At 40.9% G+C, this 19,290-nt stretch overlaps 1 pseudogene; it reads right to left on the bottom strand.

Annotated features, from left to right (window-relative positions):
- The window catches only part of LOC129752040 (uncharacterized), an 84,852-nt pseudogene extending 74,904 nt beyond the window's left edge, over window positions 1-9,948 (bottom strand).
- Window positions 9,949-19,290: the final 9,342 nt, after the last annotated feature.

The raw sequence follows: 19,290 nt of genomic DNA, 5'->3' as shown, positions 1-19,290 counted from the left end.
TCTGTATCCTTATTTCGTCAATTTTTATACTGACATTCATCAGAAATATTTTTGAATTCACCCGAATGCCGTTTGGCTTTAAGAAAGGTTCAGATTGTTTACAAAGAATATTTCGAATTACGCTTGTCAAACTCACAGCAAGCTAGTGTCATTTGGAAGAGAATAGGCCGCGAAATGTTTTCATCGAGCTTTGAAAACGATATTATTCTCAGCAAACATGAAATCGAATCAAAAATGATAACTTAAGTCGTTTACAATGGTGTTGCGGATCGCAATTCTTATTGCATATTGAAAAGATCGTATAAAATGGCGTCTGAAGTCAGTTTAAATCGGATATAACAGAAAGTTCGCCATGTTTGCAAATTTTGCTCCCGCGCGAGCTTCAAGTGAAAAAATCATCGTCATGTCCTCTCCGCAACCAGCAGTGCATCCAGATGGCTAATAATCAGATAGGAATTGAGTAATATTAACCAAAGAGAGAACTGGAAAATATTGTCGCTGGCAACGATTTGAAGACTATAAGAGCAAAATCTTTTGCATTCTTCCTAAGGGTACAAATAAGATGTGGGATAACGCCCATTTGGCGTAGTTATAGTCGCTTTAGAAAAAAATAAAATTTATGTATGTATATTGCCTTCACTTTGGTAGGTGCATGCTGTTTTTCAACTTTCATACGACCAGTGTATAATGTTTATGGAACGTATATGAAAACAGCATAAAAATATACCTACATAAATGTTTGCTGAGATTACATCAGCACTAAATTTTTCTGCGGAAGTGCACATTTCCGACCTTTGAACTTATCTCTGATAATGAAAAATGACGTTCTGAATGTTATGCTGTCAGTTTACCAACGACGTTTCTAAAAAATAATTTTGATGTGCCATAATAAACTTATGTGTCATTTGGTGATGTTTTGCAATCGAAAACTTGAGCTCCATTTCCAGACCCATAAAGTGGTAATAACCACGAAGTGTTCGCTTTAGATTCTCTTTGATTGTTGATAATATTTATCTCGATATCTAACCGACAGTTGCTGTCACTTTTTTTCGTTAAGTGATGTTTATTTAACTTTTGATTTGTAGTTCAATAACTTTGCTCCAATCATACAACATGGACAGGTCCAAATTTGCAGCAGTCATTATTGCAAAGTGATATATTTTTGCGAAAATCTTAATTTTTCCCCGGATGCCGTTTGGTTTCGAGAAACTGTTCGAATTCTTTCAGCAAATTACTATCAATGGGCTTCAGTTCAATCTCATAAGTTCACCTGAATGGCATTTGGGTTTAAGAATGCTCCAAATTCTCACAAAAAAAAGAATTCCGGTTTTCGGAACTGAACTTACTGTTCAGTCATGATTACGTAATCTAACTTACTGAATTTCTGGAAAAAATCCAAATAATATAAATATTCTTTGACGGGTAGGCTTGAAGCAGAAAACTCCTAGGAAAAGTATCTCCCGCTATCCATGTTATGGGATAGATTGCTATCAATTAACATTGTTTGTTTTGTTAATGGAACGTCATCATTTTCTCACACTAGATTCTTTGATATAATTGGCGAACATCTAGTAAACAACAACTCTAACTTAAAAAAATCTGTCTACGAGATACGAACACGATTATTGTTTCAACAATCGCCATGATCGCCAAGATTTCTCGGGAAAACATCTGGAAAAATCGCTCAGCTTCGTCGTCCGTCCGCCGCACCGCGATTATTACCCGAGGTCACAAACTCACTGTGTGAGGTGTGCGCTGCAGTCACAGCTCATTAGATAACCGCAGCCGTTTTTTAAAAATAACAATCCATTCGGACGAACGACAAAAGATCAACCAAACAGCACGTTCCGCGCGGCCAGCAAAACTTCCCCTGAACTTGGGAGCTATCGCTATTACACCCTCAAATAAGTATGACTACCTACCTACGTTATGAGTTATGACTAAGGAGGGCGCGCGCTTACTCAAGAAAGTCTTATGTTGGGTACGACTACAATTCCGAAACACATTTGTTCCATGTTATTTTTTCTTTCTAACTAGCTTGAAGAAACCCACAGCTCATTACGTGGTTTGGCGTAACCGCCCCTGACGACAACAAGTACATACAGGGAAATGTCGACGATGGTCATTAAGAAGTCGCATACTTCCCGGTTTTTGCACGCACCCCAACAACTTGAAAGAATCACTAGAAGTCCCCCCGCAAAGTCGCAAAAAGGGCCGGTCTCAAGCAAGAATGCAGGCAGAAGGAAATCGAAGAAGCGTACGTACAAACAAATAAGCAATGCTTCATTCCCGGTTTTCCGTTTCCCGAAAGCGGCCAGCTTGTCAATGGGGAGAAGCGAGGAAACCGGTCCCCAATCCATCATCAACCGAACCCAGAACTAAACCTTCCCGATCCCCATGCTGTCTGCCACCTCGATGAACAGCTTCGTCCCCAACGTTCGACCCTAGGCAGCAATGCAAAAACACACAGCACCCAGTTCGGATTTCGGGACCACTCAGTCAGTCTTCCCGTCGTTTCCCGAACAACAACAACAAGAAGAGTCCAACGACGGCGAATAGCCGGCCGTCCCGAATGAGAAACGGCTGTTTGGCGGCCGGACCGGCCTATGCAATTGGCCGGGTCGGATCGGGATGGTGGGATTTTGCGGTAGGCTGCGAGTTTTCTGCTAGCGATATTTCTCTTTCGATCCGAGGCGGCAGCGGCGGCGGCCGTCCGTTTCCTCTTTTCTTCGCTTTCTCGTTTAGCGATTCGTTCGCTGGTGATGGCCCCAACGAACAGGACGGGCGGGGACCGGGGTGGCGTAGCACGAGCTCGTTCGCTCGCTCGCGATAGTGTTATTGTAATGAAAAAGACCTTGAACTTGAAACGACACGGCCGACGGTGGTACAATCTTTTGCTGTTTTTCCTCCCTCGGTTTCGCAGCCGCCCGCTCGGCCTACTGCCGTGGAAAAAAGTCTGGCCGACTCGATGCACGGCTCGGGTGCACACACACTGACAGCACTTTGAACTTTCTTCTTCGTCAAGTTCGGGTAGTTGTTGCTGGCGGTTCGGTATCCAACTCGCATTCGTCTCGGGCCGTTGGCGGCTTTGGGGATGCGAATGGGGATGCGTTCGGTTTGTCGTGTTGTTGTTGTTGCTCAACCAGATTCGCCTCTTTTCTCGATATTGGGAGGAATGGGGAATCGGGCGGACGATTTGCTCGCGCTGCTGTAAAAGTGGACAGACGGGAGGAAGGAAAAAAGAAATATGGCAAACCCATTTGAGCGGGGCTCGTTTCCCGGTTTTTATCTGTTGGGCCGTGACAACTTCACCACACCGGTAGCGGAATCTTAAGCGGTAGGCTTGCACATCGCTCGAGCGGATGCAAATCCGATGAAGACGGATAAGTTATACACACAACTTCTTTCTTCTCTCTGTTATGGGGGTTCCTCTTCTTTCCGTGTTTGAACATGCGAAACGGAAGCGGGAGCACTGACGCAAAAGACGAAAAAGGGAAGGGCGTTTGTGTGTTGCGAACTTGTAGCGCTTGGAGATTAGTTGTGTAATGAGAGCTGGCTGATGGCTTCTGTTGCCGAGACGCTCTGCTGCCAGTCAGCAAGCACCAAGATCAATAGTCGGGAAGAAGAACATGTGTGTTTCGTTTAAGCCGGAGGTATATATAGGAAGTCGTTTCCTGGAGCAGGCGGAACGTTGTTGGAGCGCTCGCAAGGAAGCGGAATTTTCGTAGATTATTTACGGCCTCCGGTGTGTGGGATCTCGTCGTCGGTATGTGTGTTGCGGAACACAATCTTCCAGTCTATAGCTACAGCAACGAACGGCCTAAAGTGTGTCAGGAAAGTTTTGCGGAAAAGCAACGTGGGCCCCGTTTTATGCCACAGCATAAGAAGGCAGGAAGATTTTCTTCTGCCCTTGGGCGCCTTTTCTCCTCGGAAAAGCCGACCGGAACGCTTATAAAAGTTTCCTGGTTATCGATTTTCCCCACTCTGGTTGTTGGAAGTTGTGAAAAGTGATGGTAGTTTACTTTTGCGGTTCCTTCTTGGGTGCGTGATGTAACGTTTCCGGCAGACTCTTTGGACCCGTTAACATCCGTCACATCCATCGGAATCGCAACGATGAAAGGGTGCAGGGCGTGGCTCTATTCCTCAAAAGAAATAGGTCAGGTCCTTCCCCGTTTCTTGGGAAGATTAAAATTTGAAACCTTGAGAACGAAATAATTACTCCAAACAGCATCAATTATGCAAATTTCGGGCTTCCACACCGATTGATCGGCTCCGATCGATGAGCCGTGAAAAGTTTGAACACAAACAAACCCCTTTTTTTAGTTGTTTGGGTAACAAGGGAAAAAACTGGTTTTTCACCTCAAAAAACGGATCTCGACTCCAATTAACGTATGTAGGGTTTTTTCCGATTGCCGCTGATCCTTTCTTTTCAGAACTGAAGTAGGACGAAAAGAGGAAACCCTTCTGAGCCGTGCGCAGCAGTTGTTCTGGACCGAAATGAAGAAAAAAACAAATCCGATTCCATACAGTTCGCAGTGGTTGTTTCCTAGTTTTATGGACCATCATATATGAATTGAATTCCTTCAATTTTGAATGGATTCGAGAAATAGTGTTTTAGCTATAAAGATTGCTTCATTTAAAATCGGAACATTGGAACAAACTTTGCTCATATTGTGGCGCTCCTGGTGGACGGATTTGGAAGTTCTTGCCGCCCACATTTCGGGAATTTTTTCAGCTTCAAGTATGTATTTTTGACATTCTGCAAATCGACTGTACTTTGTAAACAATCAACATGGAAGCCGAAAAAAGGGAAAAAAATGCACAGTTATTTGGAAAATCTATTGTGGTCTCCATCTAGGCTAGCTAAACAGCTAAAATTGCCCAAAATACAGTATGGCGCGTCATCAAACGGTATAAGGAAACATTGATGATGATTCGAAAACCTTAAGCCAATCTTCGAAGTGGAGCTGTCAACCGGAAACTGCGTGATAAGATTTTGAAGACGATTAAGAAGAAATCCAATCTGTCGGACCGTGATTTGGTCAGAAAATTCGGTGCTGCTCATAGTACCGTGTGGAGAATTGGACTCCGGGAAGTAATCAATAAGTCGTATCGAGCTAGCAAATAGCCACATCAGTTCTCAAAACATATACATTGTAGAACGATCGTATGAAAGTTGAAAAAACTGCATTTACCTACCAAAGTGGAGGCAATATACATACAGAAGTTTTATTTTAAGCGACGGAAACTACAACAATTGCGTGTTATTCAACACCTTATTAGCACCTATCGGAAGAATGCAAGAGAGCGCAAGATTTTGCTTGCATAGCCTTCAGTGATGCCAACTGTTTTTCAGAAATGTCTGGAAGATTTTGAAAAAAAATGTCCTGAATGGCGAACTTCATAGGTGATGACCTTAATTTTTTTTGGTCGCCAGATCGCAATATTGCAGTCTAGGGATGCTTTACTTCCTGTTTTACAACCTTTTTCGTGGCATTTCTCACTCTTCAATAAGTAATTCGATTCCATTCCTTGCCATTTTGCAACGAAAATTTTGAATTTTGACTGTTTTATAAAAAAATTCATGTCGAAACTCAAAAGTCTGGAAATATCTGGAAGAAATGGCAAAAGTCTGGAAGTAAAGAAACCTAAAATAATGTCTGGCAAAAGTCCAAAAGGTCTGGAAGATCCAGACAAAATCTGGAAGGCTGACATCACTGGCCAGCGACATTATTTTCCAGTTCTCTCATTGATCAATATTACTCAATTCTCATCTGATTTTTGACCATCTGGATGCTCTGCTGATTGCGGAGAGAGCATGACGACGATTTTCTCACTTGAAGCCCGCACGGGAACAAAATCATTTCAAAATTTACAAACATGGCGGACTTTCTATCATATCCGATTTAAACTGACTTTAAACGACATTTTATACGATCTTTTCACTATGCAGTTGGAATTGCGATGTGCAACACCATTGTAAACGACTTAAGTTATCATTTCTGTTACGATTTCATGTTTGCTGGGAATAATTCTTTCAAATTTCGACGGATTCTAAAAAACGTAATGGCTTCGTGGAGGTTTTTTTTTTCTTTTATCTGGGATTTTAAACTTGTTTGCTCATTCATCCCGTGGCCTCGTGGAGGGCTTCATGTTTTGAAATTTGAGCAAAAATTGAGCAGAAATAGCTTTTTTGTTCGCATTCGCATTCATATTCGCATTCAAAATAGCTCTTTTCTTCCTGAAAAAAATTACGGTCAAATGTATTCGATCTTTATTCGACATTTCAACATTTTCAACTGTTTAGACTATAATTTATTTGATTTTTATCGAATTTTGACAAAAAGTTGAAGTTCCGTTAAAGGCAATCTACTCTACAACAAGAGCCAAAATTGTGTAAAATAAGTCTACTCAGTATTACTAAAATGATTCGAACAAAAATCATATGGACAAATGTATTCGATCTTTATTTCACAACTATTTCAACTGTTTTGACTGTAATTCATTTAATTTTCAACGAATTTTGATAGAAAGTTGAGGTTCCGAGAAAGGCAATATCCCCTACAATCTGAGCCAAAATTGTGTAAAATAAGCCTTCCCAGTTTTGTTAAAATTATTCGGACAATTGTATGTACAAATAATATAAATTTTTATTGAATCATAAAATAAATGCCTTGCCCATCATTCTTCCGAGTGTTGACGGATTCGAAATAAAAGTTGTTGCACCGTAAAAAGGAACATCTTCAACAATTTGAGATTAAATACAACTAAATTAGCTTTCCAAGATCTGCTAAAATTGTATAGAAAAAAACCGATGCGCGCACACAACGTCACAGATTTTTTTTTTACAAATCTTTGAACTGAGTTATGACACGAAACCTCGCCGTTTTGTTCATAAAGAAGGCTCAATAGGAATTGTCCATTTCCCATGAATTCAATTTAAAAAAAAAATTCTACTAAGCAAATTTCCGAGACTTACGGTATCGCTTCATCAGACTTTTCTTGTAGGCGGCCCGCCCCTGCCGTGGTCCACCTCCACCGTCTGTGGAGTCGTCCGATTCGCTGCCGGCCGAGTCCTTCCGGATGCGCCGCTTAATTTTCATCGACAGATCTAGCGGCCGCTCATCGTCGTCCTCCTCTTCTTCGCATTCCTCCTCATCGGATTTCCCGTAATGGTCGGTCCGGGCACCGCCCTGGCTATCGCTATAATCCGAATCGGGATCGTCGCCGCGCCGGTCCGAAGAGAGCCGACGCCGCCGCTGCCGACTACTGTGGTAGCGTTCTTCGGTGGCGGCGTCGTCGTCATTTGCGTAGTAACGTCGACGGGAATCGTCGATTATGGTTGTTGGGGAACAACGCCGTTCGATGTATCCGTCATCGTCCTGATCCCGATGATAGCGAAGGGCGACGGCGGCGGATTCTTCTACTTCGTGATGGGGAACGCTTCTTGGGCGATAGTAGTGTGGCGGCACCTGTTGTTGGTGGTGTTCGTCGTCGATCGAGTTCCGGTGCGGTTGGCGCTCTTGTTTGATGTAATGGATGACGTTTTCTTTGCGTTCTTGGATGACCGAGGCGATCCGATGATGGGCGTGATGCGTAGGGGTAACTGGGGGTGTTTGAGAGCGAGCTCGGTAGATGTCGGTGTAGGATGGATCTACCGGGGAGCGGGAGGGTGCGTGATGATGTGTGAAGGAGGCCGGTGGAGTTCCGGGACGTGAGTATGGTTCCCGCTTGTATTTGTAGTGATGTTCTTCGATATCTGCTGGGTGTGGTAGGTCGAGTGAGGATCGGCGAATTACAATTCTGGAGCGATGTTCCTCAAAAGCTGTCTGATTTGGATGCATGACCGGCGATGGACTCCGGCTTCTCGCTGGAGGAGGCGACGGAGACATTGGAGGTGGAGGCGATCCCTGTCCTGAATTGTCAACAGGTTGAGCTCCCACGAAATGTGGTGCCATGTGCTGCAACATCATCATTGCAGCTTTCTTCTCTGGAATTTCGTCTGCTTTACAACAGTTTGTAAATAGGTCTCTGCTTCTTCAAAAGCCACACACAAACTTTGCACTATTGTTTTGTAACAACTGGGTTCTGCTTTCAACGGTTGATAAATTTTCACTAGAGGCTTCAATAATTGGCTACAACATTCTTCTTGCTTTTAACTACAAACACTCTATAATGATTCTCTACGTATGATGATTGAAACGGTTCATTTTCCTAACATGGGCAATTACTATAATACCGTTGGGTTTTTTCTTCTATTTATTATGTCAAGTCGATAAATTTCCAATTAAGTGGAACATTTTTGTGCACTGCTTAGCGATTCTGTTGGCCCGGTCATATGTACAAGTACCGTTCGCACTTGTTTTGCTTCTTCTTTTGCTGGCCGGAGTGGCACAAGTTAGAGTAATTATTACCAATCGTGCGCTAGGCTAGCACTTTTCGATTGTGTCATGTTTTGGCCACCACTCAACGACGTGAAACCCGTCACCGTTTTCGAGCTCTGAATAATTCACTTTTCCGGTAGCTGTTGGCATGTTTTCCCAAACTCGTTCAGCACTACTAGAGTTATATACATAAAGGATGTGCAAAACAGACACACCAAAAACACGGCCGACCCCAAAAATAGGCCGCCTTCTCCCCGAAAGAGGACAATAATACTTGAAAACGATTTTCCTCGGTATTTTCCGATTTCCGGTGCTTTCCCTTCACACCTTCACACTCTACGGATCCATACGGAAAACTGGAGAAAGAAACTACGCAACAGACCCCAGCCGCCACATGGCTCTTGATGGTCACACGGGGTAACAGGACAGGAAGGCTTCTAGGTGTTCCCTGTGTCTGCGCCCGATATTTTCCAGAGTTTTCACTTTCAACAACTTGACATAACTCGGAACGGCTTCGGGTCGAAATCCTCTCGAGAGACCGACCGAAGCACAGGATCTCTCGGTTTGCTTTTCACTTTCTTTTCTAAAACGGGCGGAGGACAGACGACCAACGATTACTCCTGGGGAGCAGTTCTGTTCTGGAGCAGTCACTAGTCACTGTTTTTTTTTCTCAGTGTATTTTTTTTTGTTATCTCAACCCGGTATCCCCCCACTAACTGTATGGCTCGAGCTGGAGCACGACACCACACGGGTAGACGACGGGGTGGAAAATTTCACTTTTCACTACCACTTGGAATTTGACTATGGAACTCTGGGGAGTTGTTCTCCTCTTGGATTTTTTTTTTCTGTTTGCGGTTTTGGGGTGGTGCTGTGTAAGCCTCGATGTCTGGTAGAGTCATATGATACCCGACCGATGAATGACTGACAGCAGACGGCAAAGCAAAAACAGACAGACAGACTTTGGGGCTTGGCTCTAGAATCGTCAAAGTTGGAAAATTCGATTCGACTCTTTTTCACTTCTTCTAATGCTCTGGTATTTTGCTTTAAAGATATTTTGTTTCAACTGTAACAACTCTGTAACATATTTGCACACACTTTTTCTTTGAGGTAGGTAGACTTTTCGTGTAGTTTTGTGGTGAACTTTATGCGCACATTGGATGAAAACCACTTGCTTCTGTTTTTTTTTGTAGTTTTGGACGTATTATGATGTACTTGGTCACCCGGTCAAATTGCACTTGCAACGGGAAGAAAACGGAAACGGAAACACAACTCGCGATAAACTACTGGAGACACGATAGATTCCGGTTCTAGAGAATTTGATCTAAAAACAATTTTCTTTTACGGGAAAACAACAACCAAAGAGGAAAAATCATCATGAGATATATCTAGTGTTATATGTATAAAACCGTCTTGAACAACGATATAAAACAAAACGCGTATTCACACGATCCGTTCTTGAATCGGAATGACGAAACGATACAAGAAATGACAGCTCTGTGCTTCGACCTTCCTCTACTTTTCCGAAAGCGGCGTATCGCGCGAGCAGTCCGAGCGTATTTGCGAGAGCCAGCCGCCGACGAATCACTTCAAACCACCGATTCGACGATCAGATCAACAGAAGTCGAATGGAAGGCACAGAAGCAGTCAATACGCGAGAGAGCGAACAGCGAACGTGCAGAGAAGAGCGAACGAAAGGGAACAACTTCATTCTCGTTTGCCTATGCATTCGGTCATACCTACAAAAGTGAATCTGAAACAAACGCGACGACTGCGATTTGTGTAATCTTCCGCTTGCGGTTGTCCGTCGTTTGGCGTGAGTGCTGTGAGGTGGAAATACCCATAGCGAGACGTCGAAGACGGCAAAGACGAGAGAGCGAATTGCATCCTACTAGCTAGACTAGAACCAACGAAGGAACGAGGTAGTTGGCGACCGTCATTAATAACCAACAGACACCAAAGTGGGAGAGCGAGCGAATGAGCGAACGGCCGACGGCGGCCGTTTGTGTTGGTATATGGAAAGCGAAACTTTCCACCGTTCGTGCGAGCGAGCGCAGCTCGGGAAATTTGCATTCCTTCTCTACCTCTATGCACATTTCCCACACGTCGTCGCTCCGTTTGACTGGGTGCAGTTTTCCGTCGTCGTCGTCTACCTTTTGGAAAGAGGAGAGTGGGCAAATGAAATCGAAACTTGCACGCAAACGAGCCGCCCGGAGAGTGAAAATTGCTCTCTGGACCGGATGGCAACAACACAAAGTAGGCGAGAGAGCGAACGAGCAAGAGTAAGGCGGCGGCGGCGGCCGCTTCCTGTAACTTTAACTTCTTCTGAAAGTGTGTGAGTGCGTTAGAAAGAGCAGAACAAAGCGGATCTGCCGACTAACTAACTCAAAAACCATGATCTCCGTCACAACACCCCCTGTTTTCCGAGGTTACCGCACTGCTGCACCGAACGTATTGATGATGTTTTCCGCCCGACGACAACGCCGCCGCCGTCTCTTTTCCCAGAGGGTGGCGGTGGTGCAGACATTTAGGGGACGGGGTGTATCACGCTCTGCGAAATGGGGTTGCCCGCCCGTGTCGTAGTCTTTCGGTCGGGTCGGGTCGAGGGTACGGGACTAGGAATGTGGGTTGTAAACATATGATTTCCTCTCATTCTCTTCGCGATTTTGGTGTGGCAGGCAGGCAGAACTGACGGAAAATTATTACTCATACAGAATGGAAGGGCTTTGCCAGCGACCGCAGACGATGGTGGCGGCTTGAATCCGATGATGATGGCGATGATGATGACGATGATGATGGCGGCGAATGGTGGTTGGTTGAACTGCTGGCTGAATGCAAGTCGGTCGTAGCTAGTCGTTTGGACGACACGATTGGGGAGCTCGCTGTTGGGGGATTAGCGAAACCGGAGAGCGACACCGAGAGAATACCGATGCAGTCGGTAGGTAAATGTTGTGGCGCTTTGTAGATGGAAGGTGAGCAGCTTCGCCGCGTGCATATGATTTTTGCACAAGGGAAGGGAGCGGTCAAATCGGACGTTACTCGTCGTCGTCGTCGACAACTTCTTTTTTTTGTGGTTCTGTCAACTAACTGGCGCACCGAAGAAGGCGGACGGCTGCAACGTCCCGTTACTCGGTAAGCTTCCCAAAGGTCGTCATCTGGGAACCGAATTAATTTGCCAAATATTTTACTTCGTATTTTACAATCCAAGAACGTCATGACGGAATAATAATAATCATTGCAATTCAGAGGCAAATTGATCCCAATCGAAGCAAACGTAGAAAAATATGACCTGTCAAATTGTTGCACGCAAACTTAGAGTCCAGTTTCAACGCAAACTGAACTGCTAAAATAAAATTAAAATGCGTGTGAAACTAACGCCTGAAATAACAACAATCTCTAGAGCGCGACAATGTGGATGCAAAAAATCAACTTAAACAATTTATACATTTTTTTTCAACAGCCGTCATATACGCATTAACATGTGAACGCTCGAAATAGTGCATAAAAATCCAATTAGAAGACTAGATCGCTCACTGCACCCGTGGAAACGACAGAGGCGCTGCAGAGGGAGGATACACCGAGGAAACTAGGAAGAGAGCGGGAGAGAGAACAAGATCGCAATCTAGGTAGGAGTAGGGAAACCGGGGAAACGCATTTTTATTTCCCCGGTGTGTGTGTGTGTGTGTGTGAGTAAGTGCGTAAGCAAGCGGTAGGGATTAGGGGGTGTGGTGAAGTGCATCTAGAAGGTTTTTTTCTCCGTTTGTTTGCTTGTTCCCCTCTTTTGTCGGTTTCCTTTTCTTTGCTTCACTGCGGCTGTCACTCGAACGAAGGAGGCTGGAATAGAATTTCTGGAGAATGGGTGTGCGAATGAGATTTGTTTTGCTTCTCTACTTGTTGAACTTATTTGTTCAGCGCTTATTTTGGTGCGTGATTTTGACGTTAGCTCAGTGGATTTTTAATTCTACTCGAAAGAGTTGATCAATGATCATAGAAGACTTCTTTTCTGTACTATCAGTGGAAGCCACGAAAAAAGGCAAAATAAAATCCTTTTACTATTGAGAAGCTGATTTCAGACACATTAAAACTAGATAGGGGTTTTGATAATACAAGAATTTGGATCTTGATAAAAAAAAATTGAAAAATTGATTTATAAAATTGAAAAAATTTTTTTAGTAAAATAGTTTTTGACGGTCGCCGTGAAAAGGAAAGCAATCAAGTTTTCACTATTCACTATTTATACTTCCACAGCCAGAACTTATGTCTGACCCCGGAAAATAATTAAAGATTGTTATTATTCTTCTTATCTTTGTTCATGTTTATCATTATGTTAACATAAAAACATTAAAATAATAGAAAACATAGACCGGCCTGGCCCACTGTGGAGCAGAGAACGCAAAGACGTCAGAATCAAAGGAAAAGAAGAAGCGTGAACAACCACGGACGACGGAAAGAAGAAAGTTAGTAGAACTGAAAACCTTTCAAAATCTTGAAAGGTTTTTACAGTATTTGCTAACCTGGGATGGATAAAATGTGAACTAGTGACATAATATGAAGAATTTCAGCAATAAAAACATGACATATTAAAATAAAATCGTAAAAAGATATAGGAAAAATACTTATAATTGAGTCATCATAAAGCTTCAGCAATTTCTTAGCGAACTACAAATTGAACTGAAACATACTTATCCGATCGTAGCATGCCAATACCCCTACGATTTTTGCCCGAATCGGGAAACCTTCTTTCTTCACAATTGCATGAAACGCCCATTCATTTTCCAATAACCATAATCCAAAAACCAATTTGAACATTTAGGCTTCATATTTAATTGTGACTGTTCTTCATTGAAATGGATTTAGAGCGATAAAATCCGTTTTTTCGGCCGAATTAGTGAGCTCCGTCAGAAGTTGCATTTAAACGATTTTATGAAATTACAATTTCAAACTTTGGCACATTTTCGGATTAAAATAAATAACTTCACCTCCGGATGCAATGGACCAATTGCCAAGGGAACGATTGAAACCTCCTGCATAAAGCAAATTTTTGCACAACCAAAACCTAACAAAAACACATTCACAAGCCCGTCCACAATCAGGTTTGAAACACTTCCGGCGATTGATGTTTCTATGGACTTTAGGATTCTCGTTTTGTAAGTTTTCGAACAACTTATCACGAAAAATATGCTAAAAACAATCAATATTTAAAAATTTTCACGGACCCGAAAAAAACACGTGCGATGTAATCAGGTCAAATGTCAATTGACGTTAAGATTCCCATCAGGTTAACGCCTACTCCCTCAAAAAAAAAAAAAGAAAAGCAGTCAAGTTTTCTCAATAAAACTTGTTAAAAGGGTTGATAGCTGACTTAAACACTTGATTTGCTTAGAGCAAGTTCACTGGTGTTGGGGGAAAGTGGTAGAAATTTTAATACTTGAAGCACATTTTGAAAATTTTGCCATGCAAAAATGTTTTCAAGATCTCTGGGCGTTGTATTTTTTACAGCACTGTTTCTATTCCAGCCGTATGTGATAGAAAAATTACTATTTTGGCATCACAGCATGCGAGAATACAACACGTGTTGTAAAAACTCTTGAAGGCCACAGATCTTGAATTTTTTCACATGGTAAAGTTTTCAAAATGTGCTAAAAGTGTCAAAATTTCTTTCACTTTTTCCCAACACCAGTGAACTTGCTCTTACAAAATATACCATAATTGGTCGGTAAATAAGATTTAAACAACAAAATATTTTGAACTTTCTGTTGTTAAAGGCTACTAAGCAGACATTATCCGAAAAACTGAAAAATAATTCACAGAGCTTGTGATACAGATCAGTTGGCAAGTCAGTTGCCTCCTGAGTTGTACCGGATTTGTTTTTCAAAAACTGTCCGCCAACAATCAGGGAGATGATTAAAAACTTGGGACAAATTTATTTAAAGTTTTAAAAGCAGACTTAACCCTCTACTGCATACGAGCCCAAACATAGTCACGAGTTTTAATCGGCATAAATCTGTTAGTAAGAAGTCAATATGTTATTTCCATCGACCAAACATTTGTCATGGATTCATAGTTCATGCATTAATAGGCTTGCCAGACACTTTTAGAAAACAACGGGACATTTCACGAGAAAAAAGCGGAACACAGCTTAAAAAAGCGGGACATTTGAAAAATTCCAGAATAAAACCTTATTTTTTTAGCCAAATTTATTTGTATACCATCAACCAAAGTTTTTCATAGAAAGTACACTAAGGTTTTTTTACGCGGATTAATTTGCTCAGTTTTTTTAAATGACTTTTATGTACAAGGTTTTTTGCCATAAGCACCATTATTCTCACGAATTAACACGTAATTTGAGAAAAAAAATATTCCAAGTCTTATATGTAAACGGCGGATTTGATACCGCGAATCAAACCTTTGTGTAATAACTAACATACTAAGTATTGTCTAATTTAAACTATCAAAAATGCTGCTTGTTTTGAGGAAAAATACGCATTTGAAATTTTTCTGTGTAGAACAAATGAATTTAAATTGAGGCTAAAGGTTGATTTTTACTAGTGTAAGTCAGTGAACTTTGTAAAAGTTTTCCAAGAAAACAAACGGGACGGCGGAACATTCAAGAAAACTGTCGCGGGACGGATGGCAACCCTACATTAGAGGACTAAAACCTGCGAAGAACAATTTGAGGTTGTTAGCTCATTCCTGGGTTAAATTTTTCAAATTTTAATTTTGATTACAGTATCCAGATTTCGGCTTCTGCATCCAGATTTGAATTGTTGATTTTTCCATTTTTAAGAAATTTGAGTCTGAAATATGTGCTTAAAAACCTTTAAAAGTAGTATTTGATAATGAAGATGCAGGTATGGAACTTTAAATTGGGCTAGTCGACTTGAAAAAAATAAGCAAATGCAATCAAATTCGGGTGAATGCCCTAATATTGACAGTCTTCCTTATTCTATCCTATTTTTATTGAGTCACGATTGCCAAAAGTTTTTTCATGGAATTCAACATGACTCGTTAAATAAACTTTTTTGTGATAACTGCAAAACAGTCACAACGAACAAATAACACTGTTAATATTAGGTGCATTCTCCCTTCTAAGTAAACAAAATTGTTAAATGTTAAGTTATAAGAAAAATCCTTATATTCCACACGGCACCCCCTAAAATTGTGCATTTAGGTGAAAAATGACTTTCTGAAAGTTTCAGGTCATTTGGCAGAAGCACGAGCTGGCGCAAAGGACTTGAAATTTGTATGGAAATTTTCAGGAATTGTAATTCAAACAATGACAAACAAGTTTGTAGTACATTCTAATGCGATAAAAGTTGACTGTGATGAGTTATCCGCAATTTAATGTGTGATTTTTTTTCGCATTTCTTTGATATATCGTGATCGGAGTATGGGCTAATAATCGCACTAACTTTATCGCATCGTCACACAATGATAATAACAAATAAAAAGTTTGTGACCTTTCTTTATTTATATAGATATTGTTATAAAACAAGCTACAATTTTGCCTAGTCTACAAACTTTCTATCAGTTTTTCTCATTGTGTGACAATGCGATCAAGTTAGTACTTATAATCCACCTATACACCGTTCACGATATATCGATGAAACGCGAAAAAAAAATCACAGATTAAATTGCAATTTACTCATCACAGTCAACTTGTATCGCGTCATAATCCTCTACATAATCCTCTTTATCATTGTTTGAACTACAATTCCTGAAATTCTGAGGTTTCTAGCATACTGGAAACATATTTTAGGACACAAAGAGTGAAAGAATGTCGATTTTTCATACATTTTGCTGAAAATCTCCATACAAATTTCAAGTCCTTTGCGCCAGCTAGTGCTTCTTCCAAATGACCTGAAACTTTCAGAAAGTCACTTTTTCACTTAAATGCACCAATCTAGGGGATGCCGCGTTGAAAAAAATGTTGTAAAAATCATCCCATACAAATTTGGGCCAGTCTACTTCACATCCGTTGATGAAGAGAAATCCTTTCTCCAGAAAACCTAATGCGCATTGTGTTGAGGAGGAATCTGGGAGCTGATTCTTCTGAGTTTGTTCTGATTTTTCAAAAACTCTCGCATTGTTCTGATTTTTGAAGAAAAAAAAAATCTAAATTTTAATTGAATTTGTAGTTAAATGATGAGAACATCAAACGAATCTGTTATAAATCAGTTTAACATCTTATAATTTAATGTTTACGTTTTTTGTTGTTGGTGCACATTTCGGAGCAGATTTTTTGTTGGTCTAAAATTTTTTTTCATGAGAGTAGAGATTTAAATGTGGCAACGCTGACAGCGAAAAAAAAAATGTTGTTTTTTTTGTACGTTGTGTGGTGGGATTCTAAATAAATTTTGTCTCCTTTTACACGCAGGTGTATGACTGAAACACTAGGGTGCTCTTGACTAGAATTCACTTTTTCTCACTAAGATGCCAGAAGTGGACGGATTACGAGTAGAGTGTCCATTTCCCGGCCATTTTCTCATTCTTGGGATCGGGAAATCTGGTGGCCTATTTCCCGAGAATTCCCGGGATTCCGGGAAATATTCAAAATCATGTAAAATATATGCACTTCGATTCAAATATACATGGCTTATCGAACCTTTCATGCATACGAGCCCACACTTCACAATGTTTTATTTAACTTATTTTAATCAAATTGATCAAACTGTTTTCAACAATGATAAATTAAAAACAGTCTATCGAACTATAAAATAATCTGAATAAGTCAAATGAAGAATTAATCCATGCAATTAGAGGTTGATAAAAAAAAAATGTTTTTATTTGTTTGATTATTCCAACCATTTTTCGTTTTTCTGAACACTTTACATATTTGCTCTTCATATGAGTGGCTTGTGATATAGCTCAGTTGGCAAGTCAGTTGCTTTCCGAGCCGATGTCCGTGAGTTCGAGCCCAAGAGTAAACATCGATCACAGTTGTACCGGATAAGTTTTTCAATGACTTGTCCGCCAACTTCATCGTTGATATAAGTCGCGAATGACATAAAGATGTTAAAACGACTATAATCGAAACAAAATAAAAAAAAAGCTCTTCATATGAAAAAAAAGTGATGTATTCTTCATTTTGAGGTTTTGAAGTTCATCTGGCTTTCATAGCCAGAGGGAAACAAGTGAATGTTACTTTCGAGAAAATACAATCTTTCTACCTGCTGCGCGATTTTTCATATATTTTTCGAACTGTTGTTGGTTTTCGTTCAATGAATACGGCGTGGAAATACATATAATCTTTTTAAACTAATCTATTTGAATAAAATAATTGCACCTAATGGCTGCAAAATGTCTACTGCCACAGGAATCGGCATATTCTCAATGAGTTTTGTATGATTCCTTTTTCAAAAACAATAATAATGATTACGGAGGCTTTCAGGCTTCTCCAGAGAAATAATTTCATACATGTCGAGAATTCCCGGGAATGAAACTACGATTCCCGGAAATCGGGAATTCCCGAATTTTTTTTAAATTCCCGGGAAATCCCGGGACGGACACTCTAATTACGAGTGGAGCACGATCAGTGAAAGAGGATTACACTCGTAAGCCAACCTGGAAACAGTCTTGTTTTCTCCCGGCTCTTTGTTATTTGGGAGGAGCCGACCAACCATGGATATTTTTAGTTGAGATTGCAAGTTTGTAACTTGTTAAAGACACAAAAAAATCAAACCAAAATCAAAGAAGAATTTATTGAAATTCAGATTTAAAAAAACATTTAATAAGAACTGAGTGTGTAGTGTAATCTATAAAAACTATTGAGTTCCAGAAAGCGCATTCAGGGTTGGCATTTTGAAATTTGTGAACGATTGCAGCTTCACTAGAAGGTAAAATGTTTTTTTTCTATCAAATCAAGTATGCCCTACAGATGATTCTCATTATTCTTGAGATCATAAACGATTTTTTTTACAAATTTCAAGTTTGCGATATCACTTAAATTTCACGTTACAATTTTTAACTGAAATGTTTTATTACGTTTTCTTCATCTCTAAAACGAAACGCTTTAAAATTATCACTGTAATATGGCAAAATATTGATCTTTTGTCAACTATGCATGGTCTGGGATGAACATAATATGATGTTATGTAGTCTGAAGCCATTCTTGCATCATTTTCCCACACGAAACAACATTGTAGCAAATCAAATGTCAAAAAGTCCATTTTCTATACACTTTCCCAATAACTAGGTGACTACCAATCAATATTACAATAATATCTGGACCGCAGCAAAGCCGAAACAGCTGACCGTAATTGATCCGACATGTATGGCGAAATATCCCATCAAATCCAGACAAGAACTGAATTGATTTCTCGGTAAGCCATAATAAAAGAATCCAACCCAGCAGTCTGCCTAAGGTTCAATCTAATGTTCAGTCTAATGAGAAAGCCCCATCAGAGGCTAGATTTGTTCACATCAAAAGTTTCCCAATACACGACCGAAACCAAAATCCTCCACCAGACGCAACGCCTTCACACGTTACGTCACGCCTCATGTCTCGCGCCAACATCAGAACCCAAAACCCCGGAAGAAAGTTGATATAGAGAATCGACAACCCATTACTTACTGAAGCGATAGGCCATCATGACCATGGCATATGGGAGGGGTTGTCTAGCCTTTCGATTACATTCACAGTCACATAACAGAATCGAAACCCAAAATCGAAAAAAAAATACAAACTTGAACCCATCAGAACCATTTTCCTTTTGGGCGGCCTTGACGGAAGGAAGGACCAGACAGACCGGATCTGGGTCTGGGTGGAATGGGTACAGACTTTTATGCCGGGACGGGCGTGGGCTTTTCCGGAGGATTTCAAGGTCGTAACAGGGGATCCTTCATCATCAACAAAAGCATCAACATCAGCGACCCGGTTGGCGAGACGCGATGTGGGAGGGTTTTGGGT

The sequence above is a fragment of the Uranotaenia lowii genome, chromosome 3, assembly GCF_029784155.1.
Source record: "Uranotaenia lowii strain MFRU-FL chromosome 3, ASM2978415v1, whole genome shotgun sequence".
NCBI classification, from domain to species: domain Eukaryota; kingdom Metazoa; phylum Arthropoda; class Insecta; order Diptera; family Culicidae; genus Uranotaenia; species Uranotaenia lowii.
This window is presented reverse-complemented; position numbering and strand designations above follow the sequence as displayed.